The sequence below is a fragment of the Sciurus carolinensis genome, chromosome 1, assembly GCF_902686445.1.
Source record: "Sciurus carolinensis chromosome 1, mSciCar1.2, whole genome shotgun sequence".
NCBI classification, from domain to species: Eukaryota; Metazoa; Chordata; class Mammalia; order Rodentia; family Sciuridae; genus Sciurus; species Sciurus carolinensis.
The window spans coordinates 162,968,178-162,984,256 of record NC_062213.1 but is presented as its reverse complement, the minus strand read 5'-3'; the positions used below and the strand labels follow the sequence as shown (position 1 = coordinate 162,984,256).

Below are 16,079 nucleotides of genomic sequence, written 5' to 3'. Positions count from 1 at the left end.
GGAAGTCATTTACAACAGGAAGGTTTTCCTCTTGTCATTTCTGCTGCTACCTCTTTGTTGGTGGAGGCCACCTGATCTGGAAAAAGAATAGGTGAATTCCTAGCCTGGCCTGCAAGTTTCCCCCTGTTCTTACCTGGCCTGTCATTCACTAGCACTGTTGATATTGTAGGTCAGACAATTATGTGTTGTTGAGGGCTATCCTGTACATGACAGGATACTTTTTAGTACTGTTAGCTTCTGCTCATTAGATACCAGAAGTACTACCTCAGGTGTTACAGCCCAAACTCTCTAGACACTGCCAAGTGTTATTCAGGGGACAAGATTGGCCCCCATTGAAAACTACTGGGCTAAACTACTAAGTTGTGGACTTTGTGTTTGTCACCCTGTTAACCCCAGAGGCTCACTGTACAGGACACATAGTAGGCATTCAATAACTGCTTGTCACTTGGATGAAGGTAGCACAGAGCCCAGGGTAATGTTCCGCTAGGGTCCCTTCACACAACACACTCTTCCTTAACCATGCCCCTTGCTTTCCTTCCTACTTTTGTGTTTTGGCTCTTCTACCTAAAAGGTTTTTGATTCTCTGTCTTTCTGTATTAAAATGTCTTCAAGGGCTGGGATTGTAGCTCAGTGGCAGAGTGCTTGCCTAGCACATATGAGGCACTGGGTTCAATCCTCAGCACCACATAAAAATAAATAAATAAAATAGAGGTATTGTGTCCATCTATAACTAAAAAAAAAAAAAAAATGTCTTGAAGATCCTTTCCTTCGAGATTCTGTTCAAACATCCTTACCAAAACCATCCCTAATCACCTAACTAGAAAACACCTTCCTATCCCATAGTCTCCCTAGGAGCCACTCTCTCTTTCTTTTATGGCATCTAACAATTCCCCCACATCTAACAATTCCTGCACAAGGCAATATAATTCAGTGGTTAAAAGATTGGGCTCTGAATTGGAATCATAGCTTCATCATTTATTAGCAGTGAAATGGTGGAAAAATGACTTATCCTCTCTGAGACTATTTCTCCATCTATAAAATGCAGAAAATAATACTACCTCAGAGATCTCTTGCAGGGAATAAATGAAAGAACTCTTTGATGGGTATTGCCACATTCTTGGCACACAGGAATGAGTAGATATTACTATCATTTCCCCATTAGAATGGGAGTTCCCTGACAGCAGAAACTGGTCCTTACTCATCTTTGTATCCCTGGTATGGAAGTCAACCCTGATAAACAGAAGATGCTCAATAACTATACCCATGAACCAATGAAGTTAATGTTTTAAGCTGGGACAGCAGAGTCAGGGACTCTTTTTGCATAAAAGGAGAAGAAGTCTAGTCTGAGAGGGAAAAAACAAAGGCCAGAGGGTACAGATGACTCATCTGCAATTGCACAAGATAATGAAAAACTGAAAGTCACTCTCCAGCCAAGCCGGTTCTGCCCCTATGCCACCTCAGCCCACTTTCTTTAGGAGAAGTCCAATGGAGCCTCCCTCTCCCCAGCTTGCAAAGCAGTGACAAGATAGACCTGCTTCGGCATGCGGGAAAGCTAATTAGAGCTAATTTATTATCTTTTCTCAGAACTAGGATGCTGGGTAGAACCTGCTGGAGATCTGCGCTGTGAAGAGAAATGTTTTTGATTATATTTACACATCTGATTTGAAAAGTACACGAAAACCTAATCATAACGATAATAGCATGCTCGTTGGCTCTCAGCACACTGTCAGCTGCATGATAAGCTTTCCAAGGTGCAGCTTGGGCTGCTTTTTCACAAAGTCTTCCCCAGACTGTATTCTATGTGATCAAACCCTCCCCGAGGTAGTCTGGGAGACCAGAGAGTGTGTTAGAGGCAGGCAGATTAGATGAGAGTGGGAAAGGGGCTTACTTCTCTGAGCCTGTTTCTTCCTCTGCAAAATGTTGCAATAGTACCTACTTTCAGATCTGATATGAGATGAAATGTAACACTACATGGGAATGGCATACCCAAGGCCACATGCAGACAGAAGGTGCATGATCAATGTGAGCCTGGATCTATACGCATATCTAAGTGTTTGGTGTAGAATACTCTGTCGCTGCATGTGAGTATTGACACGTCTTCAGTCTCAGTCCCAGACTTCTGCATCCAGCACAATGGGGAGATGGCTGGAGTACAACCAAGAGTCTACTTTATCAGACAGAAGTGGAGAAAAATTAGTGATGCAATGTTATATGATAGAAAGTCTTAGGTATGATATAAAATTGTGTTTGGATCTCAGCTCTGGCACCTTCCATGGCAGGACCTTGGGGAATTCACTTAGTTCCTTTAAACTCAGTTTTCCCCGTCTGCAGTTTGGGTAAGAGAACCTAACTCACATGGCTGCTGAGAAAATGAATTTATATTGTTCACATAAAAATGCACACTACATAGTAAAATCAAAATAACAGAGTGTGTGGCAGAGGCTGGTACCAGACCCTGATAGACATACTAGCAACTGTGCTAAGTGAGCAAAAGATTTGGACAAATCCCACTGACATCTCTTCTGGATGGGGAAGGAAAGAGAACACTAGACAGAAGATAGCCACATTCATCTGTTCCCAGCTTTGCCCATCCAGCAAACCCCTCATCTTCCCAAATCTCCATCCTCTCATTTCACAAGGATTATCCTACGAAGACAAAAGAGTTGACACTGGTGAAAAGGATTTGAAAACTATAAAGTCGAATTTCATCATATTCAGAAAGTAGTTGGTATAGCACCTGAAAACACTAAACCATTCAACAAATGGTCAAAAATACCATTAACAGGTCATTGTAAAGCTCCCACTGATGCCAGCCATGGGCTTCCATGGTGGAAGGAGACACAAGGGTCCCTGACTCCTTACAGCAGTCCCAGCAACATCCCCCAGTCTGCCCCTCCTTGCGGATGGAGGGATTGAACAGGTTAGGGTCGGTATCTACGTAAGGATCTGTGTTCCCTAGCTTCTGGTGATGGATACAGCCTTGTTTGAAATGCACATCTGTGTGTGTGACAGCCTATGCTTTTAATGCCCTTATTTACACTCCATCTACATTTTCGTTTTTGTCATTTTTTTCCCCTTATTTTGTTGCCAGGGGACCTGTCTTCCAAAATCACTTTCATCTCCAAGCATTCTCCTTTTTCGTGGCCTTAGAAAGCACCTATTAGCACTTGGTTAAAATTTTGTAGAAAAGTGAGGAACAGGTTCTGAGTGGAGGGCCCAAGGGCGCTTCTGTTCACGTGAGTGTCAGCAGGTGAAATTGCTGGTGCTTACTTGTGCACATCCTACCCATCGCACTAACCCAGATCTTTACCCTTGCTTCTTCCACTGTGCTGGGCCAGTCCAGTTGGCTCCTTGGTAGTCTCTGATGAACACACTCCTGCTCTGAGTCTCTGAATTGTGGCTGGCCCTGGGGGTCCAGCCAGCAGCGTGTGGTGGGATTGATGCTGTGCCGGTCCTGGGCTGCAGCCTCGAGAAGGCTAAGTGCTCCATGTATATTAGCCACATAATTCTCACTACATCCTCTGAAATAGATGTAATTATCTAAAAGCTAATGATAGTTTCCCGGGTGGCAGATGCTGTTTTAAACCCTCCAAATGAATTGATTTATTTAATTCTCACATCAACCCTGGGAAGCAAATGTTATCATTATACCCATCTTAGAAATGGGAAAACTGAACTACAGAAAAGCTGCGTGTCTTTTCCAAGATCACACACCAGTAAGCTTAGGGCTGTGTTCCTATACTCAGACTACCCAGTTCTAGAATTCATCCGGAACACATGAACCACCATGCTGAACTTCTGAGGGAGTACACGTCTTGCACAAAAGCACAGAGGCCATGGCAAATCTTAGATTCAAGCAAGTTTTGCTGACTCCAAAGTTTGACCCTCTGGCCTTGAACCATCTGAAAGGTTGTTTTGTTCTAAATCTATCAGGAATATGGCCTGCGCCCAAAGGCCACTTCTACAAAAAATAAAAACATAAAAAGTTTCAGCTTGAGGTCATTCAATCAGAATCCCACAGATTCATTCTCTGATTTCCTCTTCCATATTCAGAAATGGGATTATATGACAGAGAGAGAGAGAGAGAGAGAGAGAGAGAGAGAGAGAGAGAGAGAGAGAGAGAGAAAGGAAGGGGAAGGGAAGACAGACAGAGAGGTATTATGAGTGAAAGCTCTCTGTCATCCTTCCTCCATACTCAAGACATAAGTCCATTTGTTCATGAACAAATACTGAAGCATGGTGCTTCCAGAACATTTACTCATCCATCCAACAGGATCATATCAAATGCCTTCAGCCCCATTGTTTCAGGTGCTGGGGCCACGAGGGTGATCAAGCAGACAACAGATCCTGTTCTCACAGCTCTTACAGCAAGTCATTGTGGGATCTAATCAGGTTGTGTTGCTCAGGGGGTGTGACCTGGAGCAGGAATTGTTCCCTTGCTAGGCCTCAGCTTCCTCACCTGTAAAATGGAGTTAATGATAATATTTGTATCATAGTCTGTATTATAAGATTCTTGGGATTGAAAAAATGAAATAAGTGTAATGTGTTGCAGAATATCAGATGCAAATTGAAGTCAGACACTTTAAAAGTTATTGTCAATAATAGTTAATTAATAAAAATGTTGGAAGCCCAGTACTGCTGTGGCCTGAAAGTTTACATCCTGCCCAAAGCTGTATGATCAAACTTAATCCCTGATGTCATGGCATCAGGAGGTGGGGATTTGGGGGTGTTTAGCTCACAGGGTGGAGATCTCATGAATGGGATTAGTGCCCTCATTGGTGGAGTGTCCCAGAGAAAACCTTGGCCCCTTCTGCCACATGAGGATACAGAGAAAAGGCACCAACCATAAACCAAAAACCACCCCTTATCAGATATTGGAACTGCCAGAACTTTGGTCTTGAACTTCCTAACCCCCAAAATTGTGAAAATAAATTTCTGTTGCTTATAAACTACCTTGTTTGGGTATTTGGTCATGTTGACCTAAACAGACTAAAACTATGCCCAAGGCACTGTGCTGTTTCTCAATGCAACAAAAAATCAGGCTTGTTCCTGACCCTGAAGGGGTCCACAGTCCTAGTCAGCAGAACAAATGGGCGGCTCAGATGAAGAGCTGTAGGTGCTCTCAGAGGGGCTGGGCAAGGCGGTGGGGGAACAGGGAGGGACACAGTGATGGCTGCTGGTGGGAGTACGGTCAGGGAAACAGTTGTGGGTCTTCTACAGAGAATGGGTGTTTGGACCTGGCTCTGAAATTTGGAAAGCTTTTAGGAAAAAGAGATGTGATATGGAGAGGATGAAAAGGGGAAGTTGAAGCAGAGAAGAAGGTGGAGCAACCGCATGGTAGGGTTGGTGCCTAGATAGTCTCTAGGGAGGAAACTTCTGGGATCCTGGGTGTGAAGGGGGGAGTGGAGAACAGGAGCCAAGGACTGATAGGAGATAAGCCTATAAAAGTACCTGAGACCTAATAATAAAGGGTCTTAAATGTCAGACTAAAGAGGTGAGCTGTATCATATAAGCAGGCAGAAGGAATTGATTGAAAAAGAACAATATCTATTGATCAATCATCCAGTAAATATTAAGATATAGAAGTAGAGAGTTGTAGTTCTAGTTTACAGATATGTGCATGTTTAAAGTGGTTTCTATAAGTCTTTGACTTATTTTTCTCTTTTTCAAAAAACAAAAAGGGTGAGGACAGGGTTGTTGGTTTTTGCTCACCATCTCAGGCACAGAACTTGGTGGAGTGACACTTTTAAAGGTACTCAATATGAACTTGTACTTACATGGGTGAATGAATGAATTTTACCACTATATCCCTTGATGTTTGCTGACTGAGCAAATGAACTCACATCTTGAATATGGAGGAAGGTGGGTAGTTTCAGAAAGCAGGTGGCATTTAGTGTTGGCATTGTGGATGGTAGAACTTAACCTCGCAGAAGTGTTACTACTAATGGTGGAACCACATGTCGAGGACAATGACACTGCCCAGTGTGTAGTAGAAGATCAAAGAGGATGAATTCTGAAACCAGCGTTCAAGTCCTTGCTCTGCTATTTAATGTCTGGGAAACTTAGCGCACATGCTCCCACTCTGTGTCTCAGTTTCCTCCTCTGTAAAACGAGGACCACAAGAACATTTACCATATTAGGAATATAGCAAGGATGAGGTACTTACCACCATGCCCAGCACACAAAAAGCTCTACATATTGGTAGTAGTATTATTGATGGACCCTGAATCCCATCAACAGACTGAACGCTCTGGAGTCCTATCATACATAAATGGGGCCTTTCTTCATATATTATCTGCAGAGTCTACATGCATTTCTTTTGACACAGGTCCTTCAGGACAGATGAAGACTAGAGTGTTTGGGAGTCATTTCTGAAGAGAAGAGTGAATGACTAAACAAAGAGAGATGAGGAGAAAAAGAACAGACCGAATGCCAGGATTCAGAAGGGATGGTTGAAAGATATTAATGAGCAGGGAGATCTGGAGAAACCATGTCAAGGCTTTCTGAGAGAGATAGAGCAATACCTGGGGACCGCCAAAAAGAGAGATGATACAGGAGGAATGACAGCTCCCTGCAGGTCTGGACCAAGTGCACCAGAGAATAAGCAACGAGGCCAGAAGAAAGCTGTGTGTCTTGTTAAGTTCCTTTGCTAGGCTTTAAATCAGCAGTAGCTTCCTGGCAGGGCGAGACAGAGCTCCAACCATCACAGGTTACCCAGAAGCCACCAGAGAAAAATGGAGAAAGAAAGCCTTGAAGAATGAGCATGGTCCCCAATGGGATGCAGTTACCATAGAGACCACTCTCAATGGTAGCCAGGAAGGGCAGTGCCTGTCCTCAGAGCAGTTAACAAGCTATTAAACCAAACATGAAGATGCCAGCAGGTGAGTGGGATGAAGCTGCTACATCACAGCTGTCTGTTCGCTAAGATCAAACAGAGGAGGAAACAGCCATCAATCAGCCAGGCCACTGCAGCCATCGAGTCAAGTTCAGGGGAGCATGACAAGATTTCTAACCTGTGATTCAAAGCCCAGGGATGACATCCCAGAGGTAGGTGCTCAGAAGAGTGATGCTCACATTTTCCCAGGCTGACTTGAGGACTCAAACAAGATTAAAACAAAACAAAAGTGCACCAGCAACAGACACAAAGGCCATAACTAACAATGTGAGAAATACTAGTTGAGAAAACTGCAGGAAGGCAGTAAATAAAAAAAGTCTTCACAAAATATCGCCCAAGATTCAGTCAAATCTAAAGGTATGATGGGATTTTGTAACAAGGAGAAGGATTCAAGCTTCCAGAAACATCCACTCCTTAGTCAAGGATAGTGAACCAGGATTTGAAAACAGATCTTTCTCAGGGCAGGTGCTTAGGTTCTGCTGGACTGCTCCATCAGAGAAGCATCCCCTGGAGGTGAGCACATGTATAACTATCTTATTTCCATTCTAAGCACAAGAAATAATCTACCCAGATGAGCCATTCATGATGTGGTGAGATCTGACTCCTGCAGGGAAAGGACCCTTGTCCTGCTCTGCCTTCTACTCCTTCATTCATTCATCAAGAATTGAGTACTTACCAAGTATCTAGGGCATCTGCATGGGTTCTCACTCAGGACTTCCATACACTCTGCATCTCCCACTCTGGGTCAGGGCTGTTTATTCCAGTCTCTCTAGCTCATTAGATTTTAGATTCCTTGAGAGCAGATTGTATCTTGCCCACAGTCTAGCATAGTTTCTAGAATTGAGCACATAGCTACTGCTCAATAAATATTTATTAAAGGATAAATAAAAGAATAAATGAATGAATTCATTTGAAATTCCACCCAGGTTGCTGTATTCTGAAGGGAATTCTCCAAGCCATCAAGTTGACCTGGGATGAAATGTTCTCATGTGCATTACTTAATAAAAAGAGCTCTGGGTCAATTGAAAAATTTAAAGTCAATATGAAATTGATCCTCATCAGCACTTTCTCCTCCAAACATATAGACAAAAGGACATTTCTGAAACATATGTATTAGTGTTGCATTTTCTGCTTCACAGGCTCAGCGATCGTTGTCACCTCTAAGTCCAGCTCTCATTAATTTATGGGACATCCAGCATAATCAGCAACAGGCTCCTTGGCAGCATAAATCAGAGCAGCCTAGAATTCAGGGGAGTTCTAAGCTGCAAACTGAGCAGTTTCCTTTCGAGCTATTTTTGAAGTCACTAAGTACTACTGAAATGAAGCTGAAGGCCTTCAGGTTGAATGCTCAGGGACCCTCTTCAATGGTGCAGAGATGGAGGGTGTGGACAAAGACACATCTGGACCACACCTCCTCAGTGACTTGCATGCCACCTTCATTCAGCTTAGCAGCTACAGAAATAAAATGACCCAGAAGGAGTGGAAGGGTGGTGATGGGAAGGACACAAAATTCTTACTGGAGGAAACATGATGTCATTAGAGAGGCTGAAGTACCAGGTATGACAATCTGATGCCCAGCATCTGGCATCCATGTGTTCACGCACTGAGGTGATTGTGATGCTCTGTTGAGACGGGTTTCAGATAGACAGCATGAGGGAAATGATTCCAGCCCGCATGCTTAAGCAGAAGAGAAGTGAAGCCAGGGCTTCTTGGGCTGCCTTTCCTTTTCTCTCATTCTGCAGCATGGGCACTCCCCCCTAGCAACACCTGCAGGAAATCTAGAATCTCTTCATCTTCAGATGTCTAGCTCAGACTAGGGCGCTTCGCCTGTCTCCTGGTTGACACACAGGCTGGACATTCAGCAGGCCTTTGTGGCCTGGATGCCAAACTGAACTTGCAAAGGGAAGGAGATGGGGGGAAGGGTTCCCCAGGAAGGATGTCTCTAAATCGCGGGTGAGTGTCACAGTGACACAGACCCCCCAGGCTAAGGCTTCAGGTGGTCCTAGTGACAGTTCTAGGAGGGTAGGAATGAGAATGAGGAATGAAGCCTAAAGAGATCACAAAACTTTGAGGAAGAGGATTTATCCCAGGGTACCCTTTGAGCACTGGGGGAGGTACCCAGATATATATGTGATATAACAAGGTTATATATTGTTATGGTCTAGATCTAGAAGTTCCCCAAAGACTCATGTGTTGAAGACTTGGTGTCCAATGTAGCAATGTTCAGAGGTGGGCTTCTGGGAAGGGACTGGATCATGAGAGGGCTGATCTCATTAATGAACTGATCCACTGATGAATTCATAGCTGAATGAGCTATCAGGAGCTGGGGTTCATTTGGAGGAGGCAGGTCACGGGGGGCATGACTTGAAAGGGTATATATTGTCCCTGGCGTCTCTCTTTCTGCTTCAATGACACCTTAAGGTAAGTAGCTTTCTCCAGAAGGCCCTGCCAAAATATTCTGCCTCTCCTCAGGCCCAAAGCAGTGAAGCCAAGTGACCACGAATTGAAACTCCTGACACTGAGCCAAAATAAAATTTTCCTGCTTTAAGTTGATCTTATCAGAAGTTTTGTCAGGGTGACAGACAGCATATATATGCATATATACACACACACATACATATACATACACACACATACACATGTACATGCATACACACATACATATATACATACGCATATGTGTACCACATATACATACAGGTATGTATATATGCATGTGTGCCAAATATTTGAAAATATGATTGTATTTCACAATACTATAAAGATGGTACCATTTCCATCTTACAAATGAGTTCAGAACAGTAAAGATACATGCCCAAAGCTATACAGCTAGTAAACAGAAGAGTGAAAATTTGAACCCTTTATTATAATCTTGAATTTTTAAGCCAGTTTAGTGTCCATATTTTGAAGTCAACTAATGTTGAGATTTTTGCTTTCTAGTTCTGTTGAGAAAAGTGTTGTGTGTCCTCTTAGTTTGCATAAATTTTGACTTTTATGATATCCTCTGCTCCCCTCTGGATCTGACAATTGTGAACATGACTAGCACACTCCTTTGGCTGTTCCCCTGAGATACCTGGGATAATTCTCCCCCACCTGAGTCAGTCAGGGTTCAAAGTCATTTTTATCTCTACTTCATTTTTTAAAATTATTTTTATATTTACCAAAGCTATGCAAACTCATCAGCATACCAGATTTAGAAAAATATGCATAAAGAGAAAAATGAAAGCCCTCTGCATTCTGCCATGTAGAAAAATTCACTTACATCTTCATGCATCCTCTTTAGTCATTTTTAGGTTTCAGTGACTACGCACCTAAACATATGTTTACAACAAAACCAGAATCATGTTGTGTATAAAATTCTGAAGTCTACCTCCCTGTCCATATGTCATTAAAAACATTAAAAATTCTTTGTCAATATGTTTTACCTAATGACTGCATTACTTAAATGTGAAAAACTTTCATGAAATCTTTTTTCTCAGTTTTGAAAGTTTAGGTTGCTTGCTCTTTTTCAAAATTACAAGCAAGTTTAATGTGAAAATAAATTTGTTCACAAATCTTTGTTGTTTCTATTTTTAGGACAGAATACCAGAAGAGGAATCTTGGGGTCAAAAGTTATAACATCGTTTAAAACTCTTCCCAGATAATTTGTATTGATTAAATTTTCCCCAGTAGAGGAACATTCGACATTGGAAGATGGCATTTCTTGGAAGGGCCTCTCAAAGTGGTAATCAAAGGAAATCTTTCAGATGATCTTGTATGTGTTTGAGTAGGAGTTGAGTTTAAGGGAACACATTAAGAAAAAAGGACATGTATGTCATTTTTATTCTGGGCACACAGTTAATCTACATTTCCAAATCTTCTTGTAATGAAGTGGGGTCATATGACTGAATTCAGGCCAATGGAGCACAGGTGGAAGGAATGTGTACCATTTGTAAAAATAGCCCTTAAAAATTCCCCAAGTGTGGCTTTCCTCACTCTTTTCCCCTTCTTCAGAGACTAGAGACCAAATGTAGAAGGTGGTGGTGACATAGATAATGATTGCATTAAATATAGTAGCATATGTCTATCGTGGTGAATCTTGGGTCGGGAAAGGTTGTTGGTAAACACATTCTAAATAATGTCATGGGTGACGATTTACCTGAGGGTTTCCAAGCCAAAAAACCTCAGCTGGTTCTTTGTAAATATAGCCATTAATCTACTATTGACTCGAATGCCTTTTTCACAGAGACATGTGGTGCTCTGTGGCTAGTACTTAGTTTAGTAGTTTAGTGTTCAGCATATAGAAGGGTTTACATGAGTGTGAGATTATCTCCATTTACGGTATGAATGGAACTCTGTAAGAGTCTCATGAGTCCATGTGACCAGCACATAAGCAGGATCTACTCTGCCATCTGAAGAAGACCATGAATTGGTCTCTGCCCCCTACTGCCATAAGAGCACAACCCTAAAACTACTCAGAGTAGGTGCACACTGCCTAGTCACAAGTAAAGCCCAGCGCCAGGGAACAGCCCTCCACAACACAGGCTGCCGTGCAGAGGAAAGTTGTTTCCCAGCACAGTCATTTCTCTTCTCCTGCTGATGCTAACTACAATTTGCAGAATGTAAACTGGAGAAACATTTTGCCCACCCAAAAGAATTTCAGAAAAGTGCCCGTTGTCTTCATAGCAGCCTATGAGAACAAAGCTATCCATACCTATGCCTTTCTATTTTTTTCTCCAGATACATTTGGTAAACACAGACAGATATGCCCATAAAAAGTGAAGTGGGAGCTACCAATCTTCCCAACCTCCAGACCTTTGCTTTGGTTGCTTGCTGTGGTGCAAAGCTGGAGGCATATGATGGAGGGGGACAAAAGACACCTCCTGGTTGGCAGGGGTCTTAATTACACATGTACACACATCTATGGCCGCAGTCTAAGAACATGATCATGCAACTCATTGCATTGAAACAACAAACTTGAACTTCCATGAAGAGCTTCCACCCAATGCCATATTGCCATTTTCCGCCGAGTCATTCCCTTCTCCCATTCTAACATCGCTTGTTGAATCTTTTCCCTATATTACAATCCTTTCTTCTCTTCTCAGGACATCATTGAGAGCCACAGCAAAACATTCCCTGGTTTTATTCCACCCATCCCCACCCGAAGGAAGGGACCTTCCTTCTCTTACCACAGGAGGTTGTGTGGGCCTCTGTCAACTACTTTCAGTGTACAGACCTCAGGGGTCCAAATCTGGAAAATAAGGATCCTGGGTTTCTGAGGTCTTTTTAAGCTTCAAAATTTTAGTTGTCACCCCTACCTCAATAAATCAGGAAACATTTCTTTTACATGGGTCACTATAGATAACTCTTCCAGGTATTTTAAATGAATAGTGTTTGCAAAAGTCTTCTAATCAGCATTTTAAATTGAAATTTAGTACCCAAACAACTATCTCTTTTGAAACTGTACACCAAAAATCAATAAAAGTTCAAAATAAAACAACTACTTTATTTTTTGAATTCTTAGAAATAATAACCAAATGGTTTAAAATATTAATGAACTACTGTGGCTTTGGAATCAGGACAGTTTGAACCTCAATGCAGCTACTTCTAGCAGAATGACCTGGACACAACTTATATCTTTAGGTCTCAGTTTCCCTATCTGTAAAATGGCAGTCATGCTAAGTTTTCTTCACAAGGTGGTTAAGTAGGCTGTATTAGACTGTGCACATGAAGGGCCTCTATAAATAGTGAATTACAGTGAATCAATTACAGTAATAAAAAGCCCTGAGTGAATTTATACCTACTGTAAGGAATATTACCACTACTAGATTGAACATTTTAAAACACACATTTCAGAATCATGTCCAACTATCTTACTGTCTCCCTGTTTGTAGAATAATGATCTTTCAATAACCCTCCCAGAAACCACCATAGCAACTTCAACAGACCTTCACCAGATACATGCCTGGTGCTAAGCATCTGTCACATACACAGGGTGGAAGAATGAGATAAGCTTAGGGTCAAGTCTTAGATTTGCAAATAGACATTTATATGATTTTGAGCAAATCACTTCACTTGTGAATCTTAGTTGCTTAGTATATAAATCAGCCATGATAGTGACTACTCCAAAGGACTGTTTTGAAATTAAAATAGGACAACCCACTTGAGGCACTCAGACCCAATACCTGACAGGTGGCAAGCACTCAACTAAACTCCATCTCTTTCTCCTACTTCCCCTTTCCTTTGGGCACCAAGACTAGATCATATTAAACATTCATGTAAATACCTGCGTGGGAGAGGCTGGGTGGCTCCCAGTGGCTGTCAGGGCAAGATTTAACCAGAATCTCCAATCCAGTATCACAACTGGACCCCTGCACGAGACTTTACCCACTATGCTCATCACCACAATATTTCACAGTAAGCACTTATTTTTTTTTACAGAAAGAAAGATTATTTTCAATGATGCATGTGATAAATATGCTGGCTTTAAACCTTTTAGAAATATTAAAGGTTTTACTGCTCAATGTTTGACAGACTTGATTAATCCCTTCCACATAGAAGTGTTCAGGAGGATAACTGTGGTTGGGTTTTAAAGCTCCAAGAGTATTCTTTGATAAAGGTAAAGAAAAGGGAAAGTGCTTTTTAAAATGAGCAAGAGATTCTTGTGCCACACAGAGTAGACAAAGAATTTGAAATACCCAGAATGCTGCACAGTGTGGTAGAGTTGGGAGTTGGGGCTGGGTGGGGTGCAGGGGAGCAGTGCTTTAAAACCTTTTTCCTTTACAGGAGTTTTCAAATGAAAGGCACGCATCCAGCTTGACCACAGGACATTAGTCTAAGAGTTTTCTTCTCTGCTGGATTCCAAATGGATGATGTGGGAGGGGGCAGGGCAGACCAAGGCAGTGCAAACTTCAGAGAGGAATGAAATGGAATGTACCTTTGCCCTTCTCATAGTCCTGGACTATTCAACTGCCTCCTGACTGCTCCTTCCGTCTCCAGTGCTATTTCCTACACAGACCTCTCCTATCCCCAGCTAAAATTTGAGCTTCTATAAAGAACAGGAAATGTGTTTTGGCTATTTTTTCCCCATCAATACCTAACCTATCTTTTGTGTATAATAAATTCCTAGCAGGTATTTATTAAACAGAGAGCTGTATTTAACAAATCTTGAAATAATTGTCCGATGACACAAGTAGTGAAAAACAGTCCTATTTAAGAATGATGCCTTAAAAATCCTTAACAGAGTCTTCCTCCATGCTTGGGTGACAATAGAAAATATCTTCGAGACTAAACCATGGAGACTTCCAAATAAAACCTCATTCAACAAATACCTATTGAGTGTTGTCATTATCCTAACATGGTTTCCAGCTTAACCTCATGGTCTGGGGAAGATTTGTCATCAGAGGGGAGGGTACTACGATGAAAGCATATTTGGAAAACCATGGAGGACAAAGGAAGGTATACCAAACCCAGCATTTTTTTTCCTACGGGATGCTGGAAAAAGCTTTGAGAATGAGTGCCAGACACTTTAGCTAAATGTTCAAGGACAATGCAAAAGGAGACTGGGGAAGGATACCCAGGATATCATGCATACCGTTTTGATCTGTGAACTTCCATTGTGATTCCAAATGGAACACCCACTCTGCTTATCAGCCTCCCCCACAAAACCTCAAAGTGTCAGCCCGCTCTGCTCTGAGGTTTTCTCTGACACCCAGGTCAATCTGTAACCCCGGCCCCGACTCTATTTTTTATGAGAACATTTTCCCAACAGGAAACACCAACATATTTGCCACAAGATATTATGGGGGCAAAGGTGTAATTCAATTACGTGACTTAATCAATTCAAATGGCTAATGTACAAGAATCTCAGGATGTCATCCAGCTTTCAACTGAGGGGGAATAATTGTTCCATAATTTCTTAATTCTCCCATAAGACAGTTTAAATTAAAGGATGTCAATTTGCAAAGCCAGACTGCATTGTATTCTTAAATTGGGCCTGAAATAGCCACGAGATGAAGGGTAATAAGGCAGAGAGCACAGCCCAAAGTGCCTGGTGCTGTGCAAAATTGTTTAATACGGTCAGACCCTTTAATCTTCATATCTATTGATGCAGAAAGCAGCATATTTCTGTCACTTATGATAAGAAACATTACTTTTTAAATTCCTTGGTGAGGTCTGCAGATCTTAGGCAGCCAAGATAGCAGGACTCTCTATTTCTGTTTCTGTGAACATTTCTTTTTTCCCTTAAATTGGTTTTATTCTAATCCATTTAGTCTCCAATCTAAGTCAGAGACAAGTAACCCTGAATGGAACCACACAGGAGGAGAACAAAGGCGTGTGCCTTTCAGTTCTCAGATTGTGCTGGCTACTACCTCATTGAATAAGACAGTGATTAAACAAATAATGAACCTTGGAATATTAACTATGGAGCTGGCAGTTAGTTCTAGAGAGAAGAGAATTGGAATGGCTTTTAAGAGAAACAAAACCATGCTCAAAAGTGGAGAGTAGCGGGGGAGGGGATGACTGGAATTATTTTCAGTGAGGAGTCAATATTTTACTCACAATGGTCCTAAAAAATGCCTCAGTCAACGTGTCCAGGTCCCGTGGGGGTGATGCTGGGGAGAAGGGGGCCCCCGGGGTCTGGATTGAAGAAATTGGATGATGTTTCCCCAAGATTGCCAGGGCCACAAGTCAGGAATCCTCATCGAGAGAAGCCAAGGAAATAACTGTAAGGGAAAAGTATGTGTCAATTTTGAGAGGAAACCAGAGGAGAAAGGAGGATCAGCATCAGGCTGGTGATAACAATGGCAATGAAGGACTCGGTTCAGGCTGCAGCACGCCAGCTATGCCCACGTGGTGCACGTGGGGATGTGGGGCAGACACTTAGGTATAGTGCTGGGCTGAACGAAAGAAACCTTGTCAGAGTCTCTGGCCACACTGCCTTGCTAGATTATGGGGAGGATACCAACAAAGCCCAAGACACGTTTTAGTCTTCATTTTTAAATCTTGGACAAGTTTATATATACGCAAGCCAAAATCGAAAAGGTACAAATGACATAGTTTTCACTTGTATGAATCTTACCGCAGGATAAGTATCTTGAAGTGGAAATATTGGGTAAACATTATATATTTAAAATTTTTTGGTAGATATTAAAGTGGCATCCATAAAGAGTCAACAAATTTACACTTTCTTCAGCAATGCATG

At 42.0% G+C, this 16,079-nt stretch overlaps 1 protein-coding gene across 3 annotated transcripts in view; it reads right to left on the bottom strand.

Annotated features, from left to right (window-relative positions):
• The window catches only part of Dab1 (DAB adaptor protein 1), an 872,128-nt gene that overhangs the window by 780,599 nt on the left and 75,450 nt on the right, over nt 1-16,079 (bottom strand). For all 3 annotated transcript variants that reach the window (XM_047566521.1, XM_047566531.1, XM_047566538.1), the window contains exon 2: nt 15,437-15,600. The gene's annotated coding sequence lies outside the window, so the exon portion shown is untranslated. The remainder of the gene's footprint in view (nt 1-15,436; nt 15,601-16,079) is intronic.